We start from the raw sequence: 16,856 nt of genomic DNA, 5'->3' as shown, positions 1-16,856 counted from the left end.
ATCGGCCCCCCAGGCCCCCCGGTGCGGTCGTAACTATGACTCTCTTAATGGTAAATCAATTCCAATACATTTTTACCTCTACCACCCTATCTTTCATGACTTACTACGATTTCCGCAAAATAACTCATCATCTTCTCGCCTGCCAATTCGCAAGACCTCGCCGGGCCATTTTTATGTACGTAATTAAGGCCAAGAAGGCATTTTTTCATCTCGTATCTCACCGCTTAATTCTCTATCTCCCGTTCGAACAAAGTAAACGGCACCAACCAAGATTGCACCTCGGCGCTTATAAATTCGAATTTGTCCGCTTTTAGAATACCTCCCCGCTGAATTATGGCCCCCTTTTAATTGATCGCCCTGCCGAATGCATCGACCGTAAATAGCTTATAATCCGTGAAGCTGCCGGGACGGGAGGGAGACTTTTTATTAAGGCCGGATAGTCAGTCGGGTTGAACAACATTTTCATGGCTTTCAACAGGTTAAGGGAGCTTACGTTGGAGTTTTGTCGAAATGTCGCCGATAAAATTCGGGATTATATATTGGTTAAGGTGCAGGTTATAACTATATTGAGAATTCCTACAGCCTAGTTCACATAAATTCGGTTCTCCATCGTAGAAAATTGTGGCCGAGTTGTCATGCGATTTGTAATTTCACACAGAGTGATTTACGAAATGAAAAAAGCTGCGCTAACAAATACCTCAAAAGCTATGAACATCTGTATCTGTATAGTAGGGAGGGTGAGTGTAAGCCCACGGCACTTGGGCCACATGTGACCCATTGTATATCCTCCCGAGGAGTTGTCCTCCTAGGTCATCGTCCATCGGCCATCGTCCATCCTGTCCTTTCCAGAAAGGTGGACAGGTCGCTGGAAGACATCTCCATTATATCGGCAGGTGTAGGCCAAGACTCGCCGAACACACACTCTCTTATTGACGATAACTCCGGGCACTCCTGGACATGCCTGACTGTCTCATCTTTCTGTTCACACATCCTGCATAGAGGTGTGTCCCCTAGACCCATATTATGGAGGTGTTTCCTTAGTTGACAGTGGCCAGTCAGAAATCCTACTGTTAACCGTAGATTTTTCCTGGTCATCGCCAGATATTTCTTCGGCGCCAGCTTCCCAGGGTCGCCCAGGGTGATCATGGCAAGATTGCATAGTTTGATTTCATCCCATCTCTTTAGGGATTGAGCATGGGTGTACCATTTGGCCAGTTTCGCAATTGTCGAAGTCATCAGGCCGTAGGTGCCACTGGGTCCTAAAATTCTTAGTCAAGCTGCTTCCTTGGCTAAAGAGTCGGCAAAGCGATTACCTTTACTCCTGTCGTGCCCTTTAACCCACATCAGGATAATGTTATTATCTACCGAGGCTTTGGCTAAATCTTGGTGGCACTCTAGTACTAGCCCTGAGGTATCACGTTGTCTGTTCAAGGCTAATAGGGCTTTTCCGCTGTTAGTGCAGATTGTTATGTTTCTGCCAGAAATTCCTTTCATGGTTATTTTTTTTGTGGCGATTGAGCTACCAGCCAGTTCTGTTTGGACCACGCTGGTACACTGTCCCAAACCATAAAACTGTACACACCCCAGACACTTTTGATGCTTTATAAAGCTCAGATCAGACCTTCTTTGGAATATTGTACTCATCTATTTAGCCCGCCCCTAAGCATACCCTGAAGCTGCTGGATTCCATCCATAAAAGAGCCATCCGCCTGATTGGAGACACGAACATCCTTGATAGTCTGGAACATCTAAGAAAGGTTGGGGATTTGTCTCTCTTTTATAAATACTTTCACGGGAAGTGTTCAAGTGCCTTGGCACATTTGATTCCACCAAGAGCGGTATAGTCGAAGTAACCGATATAGTAATCTTAAAGGTGTCGGCGAAGTCAAAGGCCAAAAAAACCAATACAAAGGAATTATGCCGCAACGAATTAGTCCACGTGGACTGAAGAATTGGCGGTTCGTATTGGATAAGTTTTACTAACCGAGTTTTATGATTGGCTGAAGAGTCATAAAGTTAAATTTGCTGCTAGAAGGTAGGGGGCACTATATCTTTTACTTGAACTATACATATCAGAAATACGGGACGGACTGTAGCTGCTCATCGTTTTGAGGTTCAACTCAGTACACCTTGAACCTCACTGTTTAAGAACTCTTTTATTTGGAGAACTGTGTTTATGTGAAATGAACTTCCTGAGAACGTATTTTGTACTTGAAAAAAAATTAAAAGAAAAAATTTATTCTGATATGCATTTGGTTAAAAAAGAAAAAATGTAGGGGCTTTAGTGTTTTCTCCTGTTGCAATGATTCTGGATTACATTCTGCGAAAGATTTTTCTATTCTTGTTCCAATATGCCGCGTAGTTCTCTAGAATTTCTGGGAGCCGGCACATGCCTCCGTGAACGTTTCTTAAACGTTCACGTGTTCAATGGGATTTGAATCCGGACTGTGCACAGGCTAAACAAATCGCCAGAGTTGGACCTCATCACCTGCATTAAACGATTAAAGGGTAATAAACAAAACTAATTTATTAATAACAAAACACACAACATGTAGAAATCATTGAGCCACGTATTCGCTCAAATATTCCTGGAATCTCTCTGATTACCCTGCACACATCGATGTTGCGGTTTCTCAAGTCCTCTACATCGCGAACAGGAGTACGATAAACCAAATGCTGTAAATGGCCCCAAATAGAGAAATCGAGAGGATTGAGATCCGGGGATTGAGCGGGCCAGTTCTGTGGTCCTCCTCGACCTATCCACTGATTTGCATATGTTTCAGTTAAATGCTGACGTGCTACTTGACTAAAATGGGCGGAGCCCCATTATGCATAAAAAACATATCCCTTCTGACGCCCAAAGGAACTTCCTCTAGCAGTACTGGATGCACTTCTCTTAAAAATTTAACGTATGCCTCACCATTTAATCGAGGAGGTAGAAAATGAAGCCCAATTCAATCATCCCCACTAACTCCGAGCCACACGTTAAGAGAAAACTGTTCTTGATGGTTAGTTTCGAGAATAGCGTGAGGGTTTTCATCAGCCCATATGTGGTAATTATGAAAATTAATAATCTTGTCCCGAGAAAAACTACATTCGTCTGTGAATTCTATCGTCTTCAGAAAGTCACAATTTCTTCTAATCATTTCCAGCATCAAATTGCAAAATTCAAGACGGTTCGGAAAGTCTCGCGGTAACCGTGGCTGTACTCGTGGCAGATGGTGAGGGTATAAGAGTTGTTCCTTTAAAATTCGAAATACCGTGGTCGAGCAAATATTCTATGTGAAGGATGCTGCCGTTGAGGATACATTTCAGAATATCTTCTAGAAGCTTCTAACCCATTCCCCTGCGACAGACCGTATACGTAATCCATATCAGCCATTTTAATAACAAGTGAATTATTAAAGTAACAAATTAAGAACAGAACAACAACACATAATTTGTATTAATTCCATTTCGAAAATTCACAAACTGACAGCGTCATACCAATTTAATTGTCGCTATCGCTAATAGCGACCTACTAGATAGATTAGTTTCGTATTTTCGCATTTATGACGATGTATCTCTGTAGTTGTTCGTAAAATAATGTTTTACTGCGAACTGGTTTATTTTTGGCAAAAAACCCAAGAGACATTTTTTGTTCAGATTGAAACAGGCTATCAGAAATAAAATTTTAAATGGTAAACAAATTATAATACAAAAAGTTACATTGGAAATAAATTTTAGGGATTGCGTTTTCCACCCCTTACAACCATGGGGTAAACCAAATAAATTTCTGGCTAAGTGTCTCTTTGGTAGTACAAAACGTCAGGTTAATTTCAATATTGTAACTTTTTTAGTGCTTGTGAAAAAGATTGTCATACAAATTTTATGTACCCCCTTCAAGGGGCTGTATCTTAAGGGATGTTCCAATGAAATTTCTTTATATGAAAGATCCTTTTTTTTTTCGATGAGGAATCACCTCCTTGAATGTTTTACACTTATTTAGTTACACCCTGTATTTTATCTAAACTTTGCGATCAATCAGCTGTATATTGTTTAGAAAAATGACCTTTTATATTTTCCTATTCTGAAGAGGGAGCCTGAAAATCAGCTACCAAGCCCAAGGAAGGTAGCAGGCGCGCAAAGAAGGGTTACAAATTAGGTAGCAGGCGCGCGTGTCAATAAAGAAAATACTTTTTTCAAATGAAGACATACATGTAAAGTGAGTTCGAATTATATCAAGGAGGTTACGTACATCGCTATCTGCTCGCGAATAGATCAAGCCATAATGTCGATAATTCTGTCAAATACAGATCCCGAGCTTGAGAGATACAAACAAACATACATACATACATACATACATACAGACGAAGCTAATGAAAGCATGATAAAAAACGCGTTTTCTTTCTTAGGCCCGGGATTTTTCAGCCCATGTGTTATGTTAGCGTTTGGCATTCATAATGAGCATCCATTACATTTTACTATTAGGAAACCAGAGCATAGCTGTCGAAGTAGGCTAAACAACAGATTACTCCACATTTTATCTTTGTTTATTTAATTCGATTCGTATGAGTAATCCGAGTCAGATCCAAACAGTTGACGTTCGCTTTATTTTCGGGCTAATTTCGAGTTCCGGCAATATCGCGAATGTGTCGGCCAGACTTTGAGCAGACGCCGCTATTTTTATCCTCGTTATGTCAAGTGCTAGGTGGAAATACCTGAACGGAAATAACACTCTGTGCATGGAGAGCGCTGCGAGTCCTGATAAGAGACAATGGAACTACCGGGATTCGCTTCGGATGACGATTTTAAAGATTGGACAAAAGCCAGTTCGGGAAATGTATCCTATTGGACAGTTATTCGTCATTTTGTGCCAGTGACAACCGTAAAACTGAAGAAATAAAAAAAGTTCAGTCCTGCATCAAAACATGCATGCAGTAAAAAGTATTAAATGCTCATTAAAAATCAAAAGTGCTCAAACACAGTTTTGTGATATCGTTATGATTTACCCGTTATGATTTGCCGGTTTATAATACTTTACCAGGACCAACCTATTTTTGTATCGCATAATAATAATTACTATTTCAGAGAATAAAAGTATATTACGTACCGAGTAGAATAAGAAGCCAATTACCCACGAACGAAAAAATGTAAGCAGGAGGCGTTACTGGGGTTTTTTCCGAACACCACACCGTTATTTTAACACCTCGACACGTGTTTCGATCACCATGTGTTCATCTTCAAGAGGAAGATCAAACAGTTTGATCTTGTGAGAGGTCTGTTTATGAAAATTCATTTTCACGGAATCCGGAAGAAAATTTATTTATATTCGAAACGTTGACAAGGAAACAATTGTTTTTTTTAATCGATCCTGTTACCTAACTAACCCTACGGGTGTGAAGTTATCCACATCCACAAAGTACACTGAGAAAAAATATCGCATTATTAGTTTTTCATTTACCGACTCTGCACACCTACCATTTTTCAATATGATACGCTTATTGAATGAATTAGTGAAAAACAGAGCCGTCGTAGTTTATTAAACTGTCTGAAGGGGTGAAAATAGGGTGGAAATATTTAAAAAAATCGTAACATAAAAAATCGACTTTGTACACCTACAAAATTGAGATATGTTATTCTTGATGATCTATTCGACTGAAAAAACTTCACGTTATAGTTTTCCAGGCCGTCTGAGGGGGTGAAAATGGGGTGGAAACTTGAAAAAATCATATATTTGAAAATAGAGTTTGTACACCTACAAGATTGAGAGATGTTATTACTGAAACCCGATTTGACGAGAAAAACTTCACGTTATAATTTTCCAGACAAGTCTGGGGGTGAAATTGGGTGGAAACTTGAAAAAATCATATATTTAAAAATTGAGTTGTGTACACTGTCTATGATATATGTCGTGTTGATCTATTCGACTGAAAAAACTTCACGTGATAGTTTTCCAGGCCGTCTGAGGGGGTTGAAATGGGATGGAAAGTTGAAAAAATCGTATCTTCGAAAATTGAATGTGTACACCTACAATTTTGAAGTATGTTTTCCATCATGATCTATTCTACAGAAAAAAACTCCACGTCATAGTTTACCAGGCCGTCTGAGGGGGTGGAAATTTCAAAAAATCAGTTCAGTTCTGAGAAGACCGGAAACTTTTGCACCATATCAGTTGTTTAATGTAATGAATTGATGAATGTTGGTGTAATATATGTAGGACTAGATAATTCGGAAACAGTCTGACAACGCTGCAAAGTCAGTATCTTTCAGATGCTCTATATGAATACATTTCTGATTGAACTGTAGTAATAAATAGCCTCAAAGAAACATATCAGCCTCTTGATTTTCATAATCCATAAAACCAAAGCAAAGGAGAACATTAGAGTTAGAGTTAGCATATTTTTGAAAATATTTTACACTATTTTTACTATTTAAAACAATTGTAACAATCTTGTAGGTGTACATTACTCAATTTTCAAGTTTCCACTCCATTTTCACTTCCTCAGACGGCCTGGAAAACTATAACGTGTGAAGTTTTTTTAACTGAATAGATCATCAGAAATAACATATCTCAATTTTGTAGGTGTACAAACTCAATTTTTGGATATATGATTTTTTTAAGTTTCAAACCCACATTTCACCCCCTCAGACGGCCTGGAAAACTATAACGTGAAGTTTATTTCGTCAAATCGGGTGTCAGGAATAACATATATCAATCTTGTAGGTGTACAAACTCAGTTTTCAAACATATGTTTTTTTCAAGTTTCCCCCCATTTTCACCCCTTCAGACGACCTGGAAAACTATAACGTGAAGTTTTTCTTGCCAAATCAAGAGTGTCAGGAATAACATATCTCAATTTTGTAGATGTACAAACTCAATTTTTGAATATATGATTTTTTCAAGTTTCCACCCCATTTTCACCCCCTCAGACGGCTGGAAAACTATAACTTAAAGTTTTTCTCGTCAAATCGGGTATCAGATAATAACATATATCAATCTTGTAGGTGTACAAACTCAATTTTTAAGCATATAATTTTTTTCAAGTTTCCACCACATTCTCACCACCTCTCAGACGACTTGGAAAACTATAACGTGAAGTTTTTTCAGCTGAATAGATAATCAGAAATAGCATATCTCAATTTTGTAGGTGTACAAAGTCGATTTTTCTATATTAAGATATTTTTTGATATTTTCCACCCCATTTTCACCCCCTCAGACGGCCTGGAAAACTATGACGTGAAGTTTTTTCTGTCAAGTAGATCATCAGGAATAACATATCTCAATTTTGTAGGTGTACAAAGTCGATTTTTCATATTAAGATATTTTTTGATATTTTCCACCCCATTTTCACCCCTCAGACGGCCTGGAAAACTATGACGTGAAGTTTTTTCTGTCAAGTAGATCATCAGAATATAACATATCTCAATTTTGTAGGTGTACAAAGTCGATTTTTCATGTTTTTTTTAAATATGTCCACCCTATTTTCACCCATTCAGACAGTTTAATGGTAGGTGTGCAGAGTCGGTAACTGAAAAAATGATAATGCGATATTTTTTTCTCAGTGTACTTTGTAGATGTGGATAACTTCACACCGTACTAACCCTTCTAGAGAAAAATTATTGGACTACTAAACCTATCAATTGAAAAAATATTATTTATTTGTCTTTTATTGATATTATTAACATTCTCAAGATTGGGAGTTCAATCCGAGACATGTTGAATTTAGCAGTTTAGGAATTTTGCAGGAAATGTTTTCTTCTACTATTTATCCGTTTCTCCCAAGAGAACGATGGGAGGAATGTTAAGCAGAATCTCTAGATTTTTATAGTGAAAGGAAGAGTCAGATACTTCAACATTTTGATTCATTTGCTTGACCGTGGTAATAATAATGTGTTTATTCCTTTGAGATGATCATTTAACAACCTTGATGGGAATCACACGTTAAAAGGTAAGACCTCGTTAATCCTTAGATCGCACAAGTTTCTCAGAGTAGTCGTTCGTAAGGGTGCGACAGCTGATTAACGGAAAAACAGATTTTAAACAGATTTTTTATAGGAAATGCCAAGTAAAAAAAACATGTAGACGTAATACGAAGTTAATAAATAACATAGAGATTACAGTACATTGTTCACAATTATTTGGAAGTATACTCAAAATACTCATTGATAGAATAAAAACATCTCTCTGAAAGATATTCTTTAACTTTCCGTTTGAAAGTAGACATTGATGGGATACTTTTTATATTTGAATGCAGGCAATTGAATAATAGCTTGGGGCCTTCTAGAGAGGGTGATTTTTGAAACAATCTCGTACGATGTTGCTGCAGTTTAATTAGATTTACATTTCTTGTTGGGTAATTGTGCTTACGATAAGCTCATTATTTACATGTATCTATCATAACTGATAGTTTTTTTCTATACCAGTCAACGAGAATGATATTATTGGAAGAACGTATGAGTTTGATATCAAAAAGAACGCTACGCTCATCTTATCCATTTTCGATGAACTGTATGTAAGGGTCAAATATGTTGAAGATTTCCACAATTTCTGTGTCTCCACAATCCTGTGTATCCAGAATTATATCATCTACATATTGTTGTATTTGCAGAGGGAGGACACTCAAGAAAATATAACAAGTCAACCATAACAAAATTAACCAGAATGTGACTTAGTTTCGCGTCCATAGTTGTAACAAAAATTGTGTTTATATGTCATTATTGAATGAGACCCCAAGAGAGACATGAACGTTGCAAAAATTATTAATACTAAACCAAATATCATGAATGGTTTGACTTGTGGTTCTTGCCTAAAACTGTATATTGGCAAAAAGTGGGAGAACCTGTTCCCAAAGAATTAAAAGAGAACATAGGATTGGTTTTATGTCTGTGAAGATCAATTCCACATCTGCAAAACATATTTTGAAGGACATGAGTTGTTTAACCATTACCATGACTTCTTACTTTCGGAAAAAAGGTTCAAAACTCAGTATATTTTGGAAAGCTTCGAAAGTATTATAGTTTATACCTGTAGTCAGGTAAAATCATAAGTCATTGAGTAGATAAAAGATCATATAATTCATGATTCAGATTATCATATAACGCACTAATTATGTAGAATTCAGTCAGTGTGAACACGCCTGAGGAAGCTTTTTTATAGCGAAACACATGTTATGGTTTTGTAATCTGTTCAGTGAAAATATCACAATGCTTGTTTCGTTTTCGGTGCCGTACACTGTAAGTCAGCATTACGAAGAATATTTTGTTTGGGAAATATAAGGAATTTTACATATTACTGTCTCTGCTTTTGAAATAAAGTGGGAAGTAGGTGCTAAGTACATAGAACACAGCACAGCAGCATATTGCGTGTGAACTCAACTGAACATACAAGTCCAACGGTGCATATGATATATATCCAAATAACCAAATGAATGCTGAACCCTTATCTGTACAAATAAATAATGTTGATAACAACGAGCAAACACCACACTCTGTGCTTTTTGTTAGATAGTTTCCTATTTGTTTCACCACGTGTCGTCACGAAGTACACTCTGGTGATGATGAATAGATAATTCTATCAGAGAATTCAAAAAAATGACTGTAGAATGTGTTTTACCGTTGACCAGCTTCCTTACAAACAACCCTCAGAAGTCTAAAGCACGGAAGGTTCAAGTGCTGTGAAACAATGGCAAAATCATGTTATTAATGGAAGATACGTTGTTTTCCTTTTCATTACATTCTATTAAATACATTATTACACACACTAACACTGTTCGAATATACCTAGTGAATAATTATTCTGAACATTTTATTACTTTCTGTAACAAATCACATAGTCTGAAAAAGTTGAACCAACATAAAATGTTACATTCATTTCATTGTTTCGCAAATTAACTGATTAAGAATCAAAATAAATGAATACAGATAAGAGTAACACGAACACTTTCCTAACACCACGTTAGGTATCACACGTTAAAAGTTAAGACCTCGTTAATCCTTATCTAGCACAAGTTTCGACTTCTGAGGGTTGTCGTTCGTAGGGAAGCGACAGCTGGTTGACGGAAAAACATATTTTTTTATTAGTTCAAAGTCCGGGCAGCTGTCAAAGCTGCTTTCATATTTGCCTTGAAATTTAATGTTTTGTATTCCTCATGAATGAAAATCATACACTTCAAACTCTCTACATAGAAAATTCCAAGGGAGTTTAAATCTGGTGTTCGAGCTGGACCCTCTTATCGAGATACAGAATCATTCATAATTATTGCTTACTTATATTGTATTGGAATGCGATACATTGTTTTATCAACAATTCATAGCTCAATAATGTGATGTAACCATATCATACATATATACCATCCAAATAGAAAATCAACATAAACATTAACGGTATTTTCTAATATTCGTGAACACAAATTTTCAGATTGTTGAGAATATAATTCCAAGCACTTTATAAAGGTTCCTTTTGATATCTAAAACCAGCCAAAAATCTAGTAGCCAACATACATTTTTGAAGTCAACCCTAACCTTCAAAAGGCACGTGTAAAAATTTCACAGCTGTTGGACTATTAGTTTGTGAGATATCTGAGCCCCAGCGACTTTTTCTTGTTCTCAGACATCAAGCTCTATGCTAGCCTACGGACTTCTCAACCCAACTGTTACAGTTTATTAATCAACACTAAATCAGTTGTGGTAGAAGTAGAAAATGCCAAAATATTTTTCAAAGACCTTTTTGATCAATTTTCAAAAATTGTAAGGTTATAAGGAAGGTTATAAAATGCTCTAAAGAGACCACCACTATTCAAATGTTAGTGCTTTCCTGGGGAGGACGAATTCACCGAAATGTTAGAATATTGATATTTTTTATGAAGAGTTACAGTGACTGCATTACATCCAGTGGAAAATTATCTACTACATATTTTGCTGGTGCGCCTATTTGAATTATTTTGTGAAAATTGTGAAGCCTCCATTTGTTGCGATATTGTTGTTGAGAGGATCCTAGTTTTCTTCTAACCCTGTATGTAGATCAAACATAAATCTAAAATACTATCCAAGATTGCTTTAACTTCCATCTAGCAAATGTTGCTGTTCCTTGAGGTATCCCAGAAGAATTTCAGGAACGAGGTTTTAATGATGAACGAGAACGAGAATGTTTTCTTCTTATTCCCAAAACTCAAACATCTGTTCATGCAGCTGCAGTTTCGTAAGAATGTATCACTTTTTCCTCCAACCGATTTCCTGGAGACTTTGAAGTACACTAGATACTCGTTAGGACAACAAGAGGATTGTTGTCCTAACGAATTGTTCCTAATTCTTGGGGTTCGTGTTGAATACTCTTCGTGAGCAAAACAATAGCACTTGTTTACTTTGTAGTAAATGTTCAAGAAGTAGCAAAAACGTTTGTGAATTTCTGGAACTGGTCCGTGCAAAGCTTACTATTAAATCATCTGAAATTGGAACTTTTAACGGGTGATGATCAACTGTATTGCCAAACATGCGCCAAACTAACTGACTGTTATAAGAAAACAAGTATAGATGAGGCACCAGTCAATCTAATATCAACACTGATGATCTTCAAACATGACTCAACCTCTGACGGAAGCACCAAACTCCTACGAAGGTTCGGAATAGATGCACACTTCAATCTAGCAACCCACTATTATAATCTTCATGCAGGCATTGTTCACTGTGGTTCTGGCGTTGAATCTGATATTATTACTTGGTCAAAGACGAAATGGAGTGGTTTAAGATTGACGATAGTCGTGTCACTAAGAGTGGTGGGTGCAGGGTTTTTTCCGGGTTTTCTGAGCTGAAAAAGCAAATGCGCCACTGGAATCAATGAAGTCGCCCCGGAGCGCCAATTAATTTTTGTTGTTGTTGTTGTTTTATACATAATTTCATGATTTGTATTTTGGAAGTGTTATTATATTTTTAAATTTAATATTGATATTGAATATAATATTTATTATTGAATCTTTTTGAGAAAAACCAGAAACCAGAAAACTGTTTTTATTTTCTTAAATACTTTCGAGTGTTCTTCAAATGAAAAACTGCCAACCTCGTTGACAGCGGTAAATGATGTCTCTTAATCAAGTATAAATAACACAGTTAATTTATCCGTTTCCTAATCTCCAGCCAAACCAGGTGATGATTAAATAAATAGGAAAAGAGGTAATTTGAAAACCACAAACCGCAAAGGAGATTACAAACATGAATGGGAAGTCATTAAAATACCTGTAAATAGATTCCGAAAACTAGCGAGAACACCACAAATACGGATTCGTTTGATTTAATTCCAAAAATATCGAAAATTGTTTATCAAACAATTAAAATTCTGGTGAATACCGCAGGAATTTCTTGCTATTTAGGTTTGAAAATACAGGGAAAAAATGTATCGCTTACTATTTTTCCATCATTGGAAAACTGGCGAAGACAGCAAGGAAAAGTTATTGAATACGTCAATAAAAATTCCTTCCAATAATTTATAGATAATGCACAAAAGTTACTGGCGCCAATTGGTAAAATCCAAATAAACAAATTTTTTCTGGGTTTTCAATAAATTCTTTTTTCAAATTATGATATTTGTAGATGCATATAAAAAAACATTCTTACAATGCCACTTTTACAAAAAAAAACTGCAACAATTCCGAGAGAAACAATGACTATATACCACAATTGTAACATGTTATTTACTGATGGATTCGTTTTTTTGTAGTCTTTTGTTAGGTACAGTACTTTTTTCGTTCGTCTCCTAGTATTTTTTTAAAGAAATTGCGGCAAACTGTCATCAGCACCTTTTTGGATAAATTTGAAAGACTCACTCAAAACTTGCATAAAATTATACATCTTCATGCTATTGCAAACCTTTAGAGAGTAATTGATTTTGTCCAAAGCTTGTAATACCATTTTAATTGGATATCACTTGAATTTGCTGTATCATTTGGATGGTTGTTAATTGATAATTGTATTTCATCTCTGAGATATCTATTCTCACTTGAGTCTGTGACAAAAAAAGATGTGTCTGTATCAAGTCGTATAAAATATTTGTAAGGATCATCTTTGAAAAGTTACCCAAAAAGGTGCTGATGACTATTGCTTTCACCCGAAACCTCGAAGTACACTTGAAGATTGAGAGTTTTTTCTGCCAGTTTGCATTTGAGACCTCTATGCATGATCTACCAATCTTTGTAAGGAGTTTTTAATATTATTTCTTTCTTTCTTAGAGAGAAACCCACATTATATACACTCAATGATGGAGAGGTACAAAAACCAGAAGAACTTTTCCTAGAAACTAAATCTTTCCTTTTCATTAAGGAATATGGTAAGGCTATAATTTCAAGACCAAAGCCAAGAAACCCTCGGGCAGGCAAATTCGAAACTCATATCAACACAATCAAGTAACTCGAACGAAAACAAAAAACGAAAAATCCAGTGGTTCACTCACCTCTTTATCAACAAATCTAAGTATCCTCTGCTCGAGCAAGATTTTGCATACCCATACGTTTTTGTGCAATATCATATTGCATTGTTCCAACGTACATAACATGCAAGTAGTTTCTCGTATGTAACGCACATTTCAATAACAGCTAACCGGTTAGCCATAGCCAGCGATAATTTAGGATAAAATATTTCTCTGCATTTTTTCATCAGTTGCCGTTCTTTCTTTTTACCCCGTTCGAGAAATCACGACTCCAATCAAGGCTTTAAAAAGTAACAAAAAGAGAATTTCGCTCGAGAAACACAGGAATTTCTGAAGGCAGGTATCCCGATAATAGGGTTAATGAAACATGAAATGATAAAAATTTCATTCCAGCAGAGAGAAGGGGCCGTGAAGCGGATTGATTTTCAGTTTGGGTTTAATGAAATCTCAGTTATAGCGGCTAGACTGCGGAATATTGTCCGATTTAACAGGTTTTAAGGTGGCTCTTTCAAAAATTCTACTCGGAGTATTTGGAAGGCATACACACCATTCTTGCAGACCGTTGCCTTAACGATGAATTACATTCGATCAAATCACCCTTGGTCCTTCGTAAGAAACTGATCGCCACCGCTCTGATCAATAAAACAAACGATATTTACAAAAAATATACAAAGGTGAATGATAAGACATGGCTTACCTATTGTTAAAAGTATATGGTACATAATTGGGAAAGAAACACCACAAACGGATCCAAAAATAACACACACATTCACCCGAATCGTTCACTATGAGTTTAAATGTTAGTAACGCGACATATTCAGTGAAAATTCGAGGTAAATTCCACGAAAACTGTAACGACAGCACTCACAAAGTTCACTTCTTGCGGCCACATTCCATTGCCATTTTGTCACTCACTGCACAGCTTCTCTGGTATCGACAGTGGCGACACCTGCAGCCGGTGCACGCAAAAACCAGCCGAAGAAATCTCGTTGGAGCTTTTATCTCCTGAAAACCGCTGAAAGCTTGTTTACTCAAAGCTGTTTCTTGCTTGTATTAAATTTGAGTCTTGTGATTCTTACCATTCGCAGGAATATGTGAAGAATCAGTAACAAATCAAATGTTTAGTTGAAACAATTCAGATGGGCCTTAAGCCCTTCATAAAAGTTATGAGCTGAGTTTGGTATAGGCAACCAACCGTTCGTGAGGATGTATAACTGGTTGGTTTCGTGTCTAACACAAAATGTTGGGAAATTTTCAGAAATCATTTTCAGATTCAAATCGAAAAAAATGGGTAGAGTGAATTATTTTCTTGAGACCTCATGCCAGCTAGTTCACTTCAGATCCACTTCGGACTCTGCACCCAGGACCCTTATTTGCAAAGCTAACAGTAAAATTGGCATTTATCAACTGATTTATTGTCATTGCATAAACTTTTCTATGGTCTATTCTATCAATATATTTTGTATTTGCATTTATTTGTTTCACTACGTTTTGACTCAAATTTTCAACTGAAATCTTCAATGTGTAGCAGAAAGTTGAAGTTTATCAAGTTCAGTGAAATTAATAAAACTGTCAAAAAATTGAATGATACTGACCGATAATCGATGATTATCTATTTCAAACTAATGTTGTTTGCTGAGATTTTCACTATGAATGATTTACTTAATCAAGACTGACTCATATCAAATTGATCGTACATTAAATATAAGGAATTCTGAAATTCATTATTTCCGTGTTAAGAAGAATCACACGTTGAAAGGTAAGACCTCGTTAATCCTTAGCTCGCACAAGTTTTTACTCCTGAGGGTTGTCGTTCGTAGGGGTACGACAGCTGGTTAACGGAACAACAGATTTTAAACAGATATATTTCAAAAAATGTTTTGTGTTTATGCTTGAACTCATATTCCACGGTAAGGAGGCGAGTGGCACACGTTGAAGTCGTTTTTCCATCCGGAAAATGTTCATATGTTCTTTTATACGTGCTTAAAATGTTCTAGTTTGACCTACGTAAAACATGCCCACTGGACAATTCATGATCATTAGACACCAAACTCTTGACATTGTTATTTTCAATGAACATACTTAAGTTATTATTGGATTTAAACCATAATAATACATTTTTTTATTAGAAATATTCCTACTAGTTTAGCAAAAAATAAGTTGATGTTTCGTAAATTTTCTCCCAAATATTAACATGAGCAATATGAACATGCATATAATAAAAATGAAACATAAGAGTTGGGTGTCAAATTAATCAGCACTTTGAGAAGTGTCAAATGGTTCATATCTCGCGTTTTACATGGGTCAAACTTGAGGAACATTCAAAGCGTGCATAAAAGAACACCGAAACATTTTTCAGAATGTAAAAATGAATGTGTACTACTCAACTCTTTATAGAAGGGCACGAAAAAGTTTTGTGATATCTTTTGAAAAGTATGGAAATTATTAAATTCCAAACATCTAATGAACGATCAAATTGATTTGAATAACTTTCCTTCGTTTAATTTGTTCTTACCAAATACTAATACTTAGTCCTCCAATAATCACTATGTGAAGATTACAGACCTGTTTTGTTAGTGGGTGAAATTATGTCTTTTCTAGAAGTTAAATATAGGCTAATATCAATCACCTGATTGGGCCGTAGATAACATTAGATTGGTTCAAAAGTTTTGTCCGTTTACATGAGTTTACTTTGAACTGAAATATTTTAGTGAATACCCATTTGGGTTAATCGAAACAAGCCCCATTTGAATACTTAAGTGCACTTTTGCAACATAAAACAAGTCAATTTATTCCGTCAGCATAAAAATTGGGTAAAAAAAACTAATTAATACAGTTTATTGTATGATTTTTCATTATAAAGGGGTTTTACAAAAACCGTGACACGTGTTTCGCTATACAATAGCTCAATCGTAAACAGAAAGTTACTTCTAATTTATACTCTAACTCTTACCTACTTGTATGCCTAACTATTTTTACCTGGACCTGAACAGATTCAATAATGGCGAATTATTCAATTCAGTTTGATCATTCATAAGATATTGGGAGTTTTTGAATTTGTTTATTTCCATACTCTCCAACAGGTTGAGTTTCAAATCTTTCTTCCGGAAATGGATGGGCTTGAATTCATGGATGAACTCATTACCCTCTGTGATTAAATGAGTGGCATATGTGGAATTCATTTTTCCATTCTGAAAACTTCCAAAGAAATGTGTTCCTTTATGCGGGCTTTGAAGGTCCTTCCAGTTTGACCTATATAAAACATCGAACATGACCCACATGATAATGTATACACTCCCGATTTTTCTGAAACTGAACTTTCATCTTAATGTGTTGTTGTTGGTTTTGAAAGCAATATTTAGTCCTTAGTTGTGCAGAAAATCTAAAAGTAGGCCTAAGTAGGTTGAGGTTCTATAACTTTTATCCTCCTCTTTTCGAATTGGGTAAACTTCCTTCAAGG

General features: G+C 36.1%; 1 protein-coding gene across 1 annotated transcript in view; it reads right to left on the bottom strand.

Moving 5' to 3' along the window:
* Positions 1-14,325, bottom strand: part of LOC111506181 (ephrin-A1) — a 357,598-nt gene extending 343,273 nt beyond the window's left edge. Inside the window, 1 exon segment of the mRNA XM_074179692.1 lies at positions 14,094-14,325. The gene's annotated coding sequence lies outside the window, so the exon portion shown is untranslated.
* Between the last annotated feature and the right edge of the window lie 2,531 nt (positions 14,326-16,856).

The sequence above is a fragment of the Leptinotarsa decemlineata genome, unplaced genomic scaffold, assembly GCF_025532065.1.
Source record: "Leptinotarsa decemlineata unplaced genomic scaffold, Ldec_3_MD MMD2_tig00026282_RagTag_RagTag, whole genome shotgun sequence".
Lineage (NCBI taxonomy): Eukaryota > Metazoa > Arthropoda > Insecta > Coleoptera > Chrysomelidae > Leptinotarsa > Leptinotarsa decemlineata.
The sequence above is the reverse complement of the archived record's forward strand: the minus strand, read 5'-3'. Positions and strand labels throughout refer to the sequence as shown.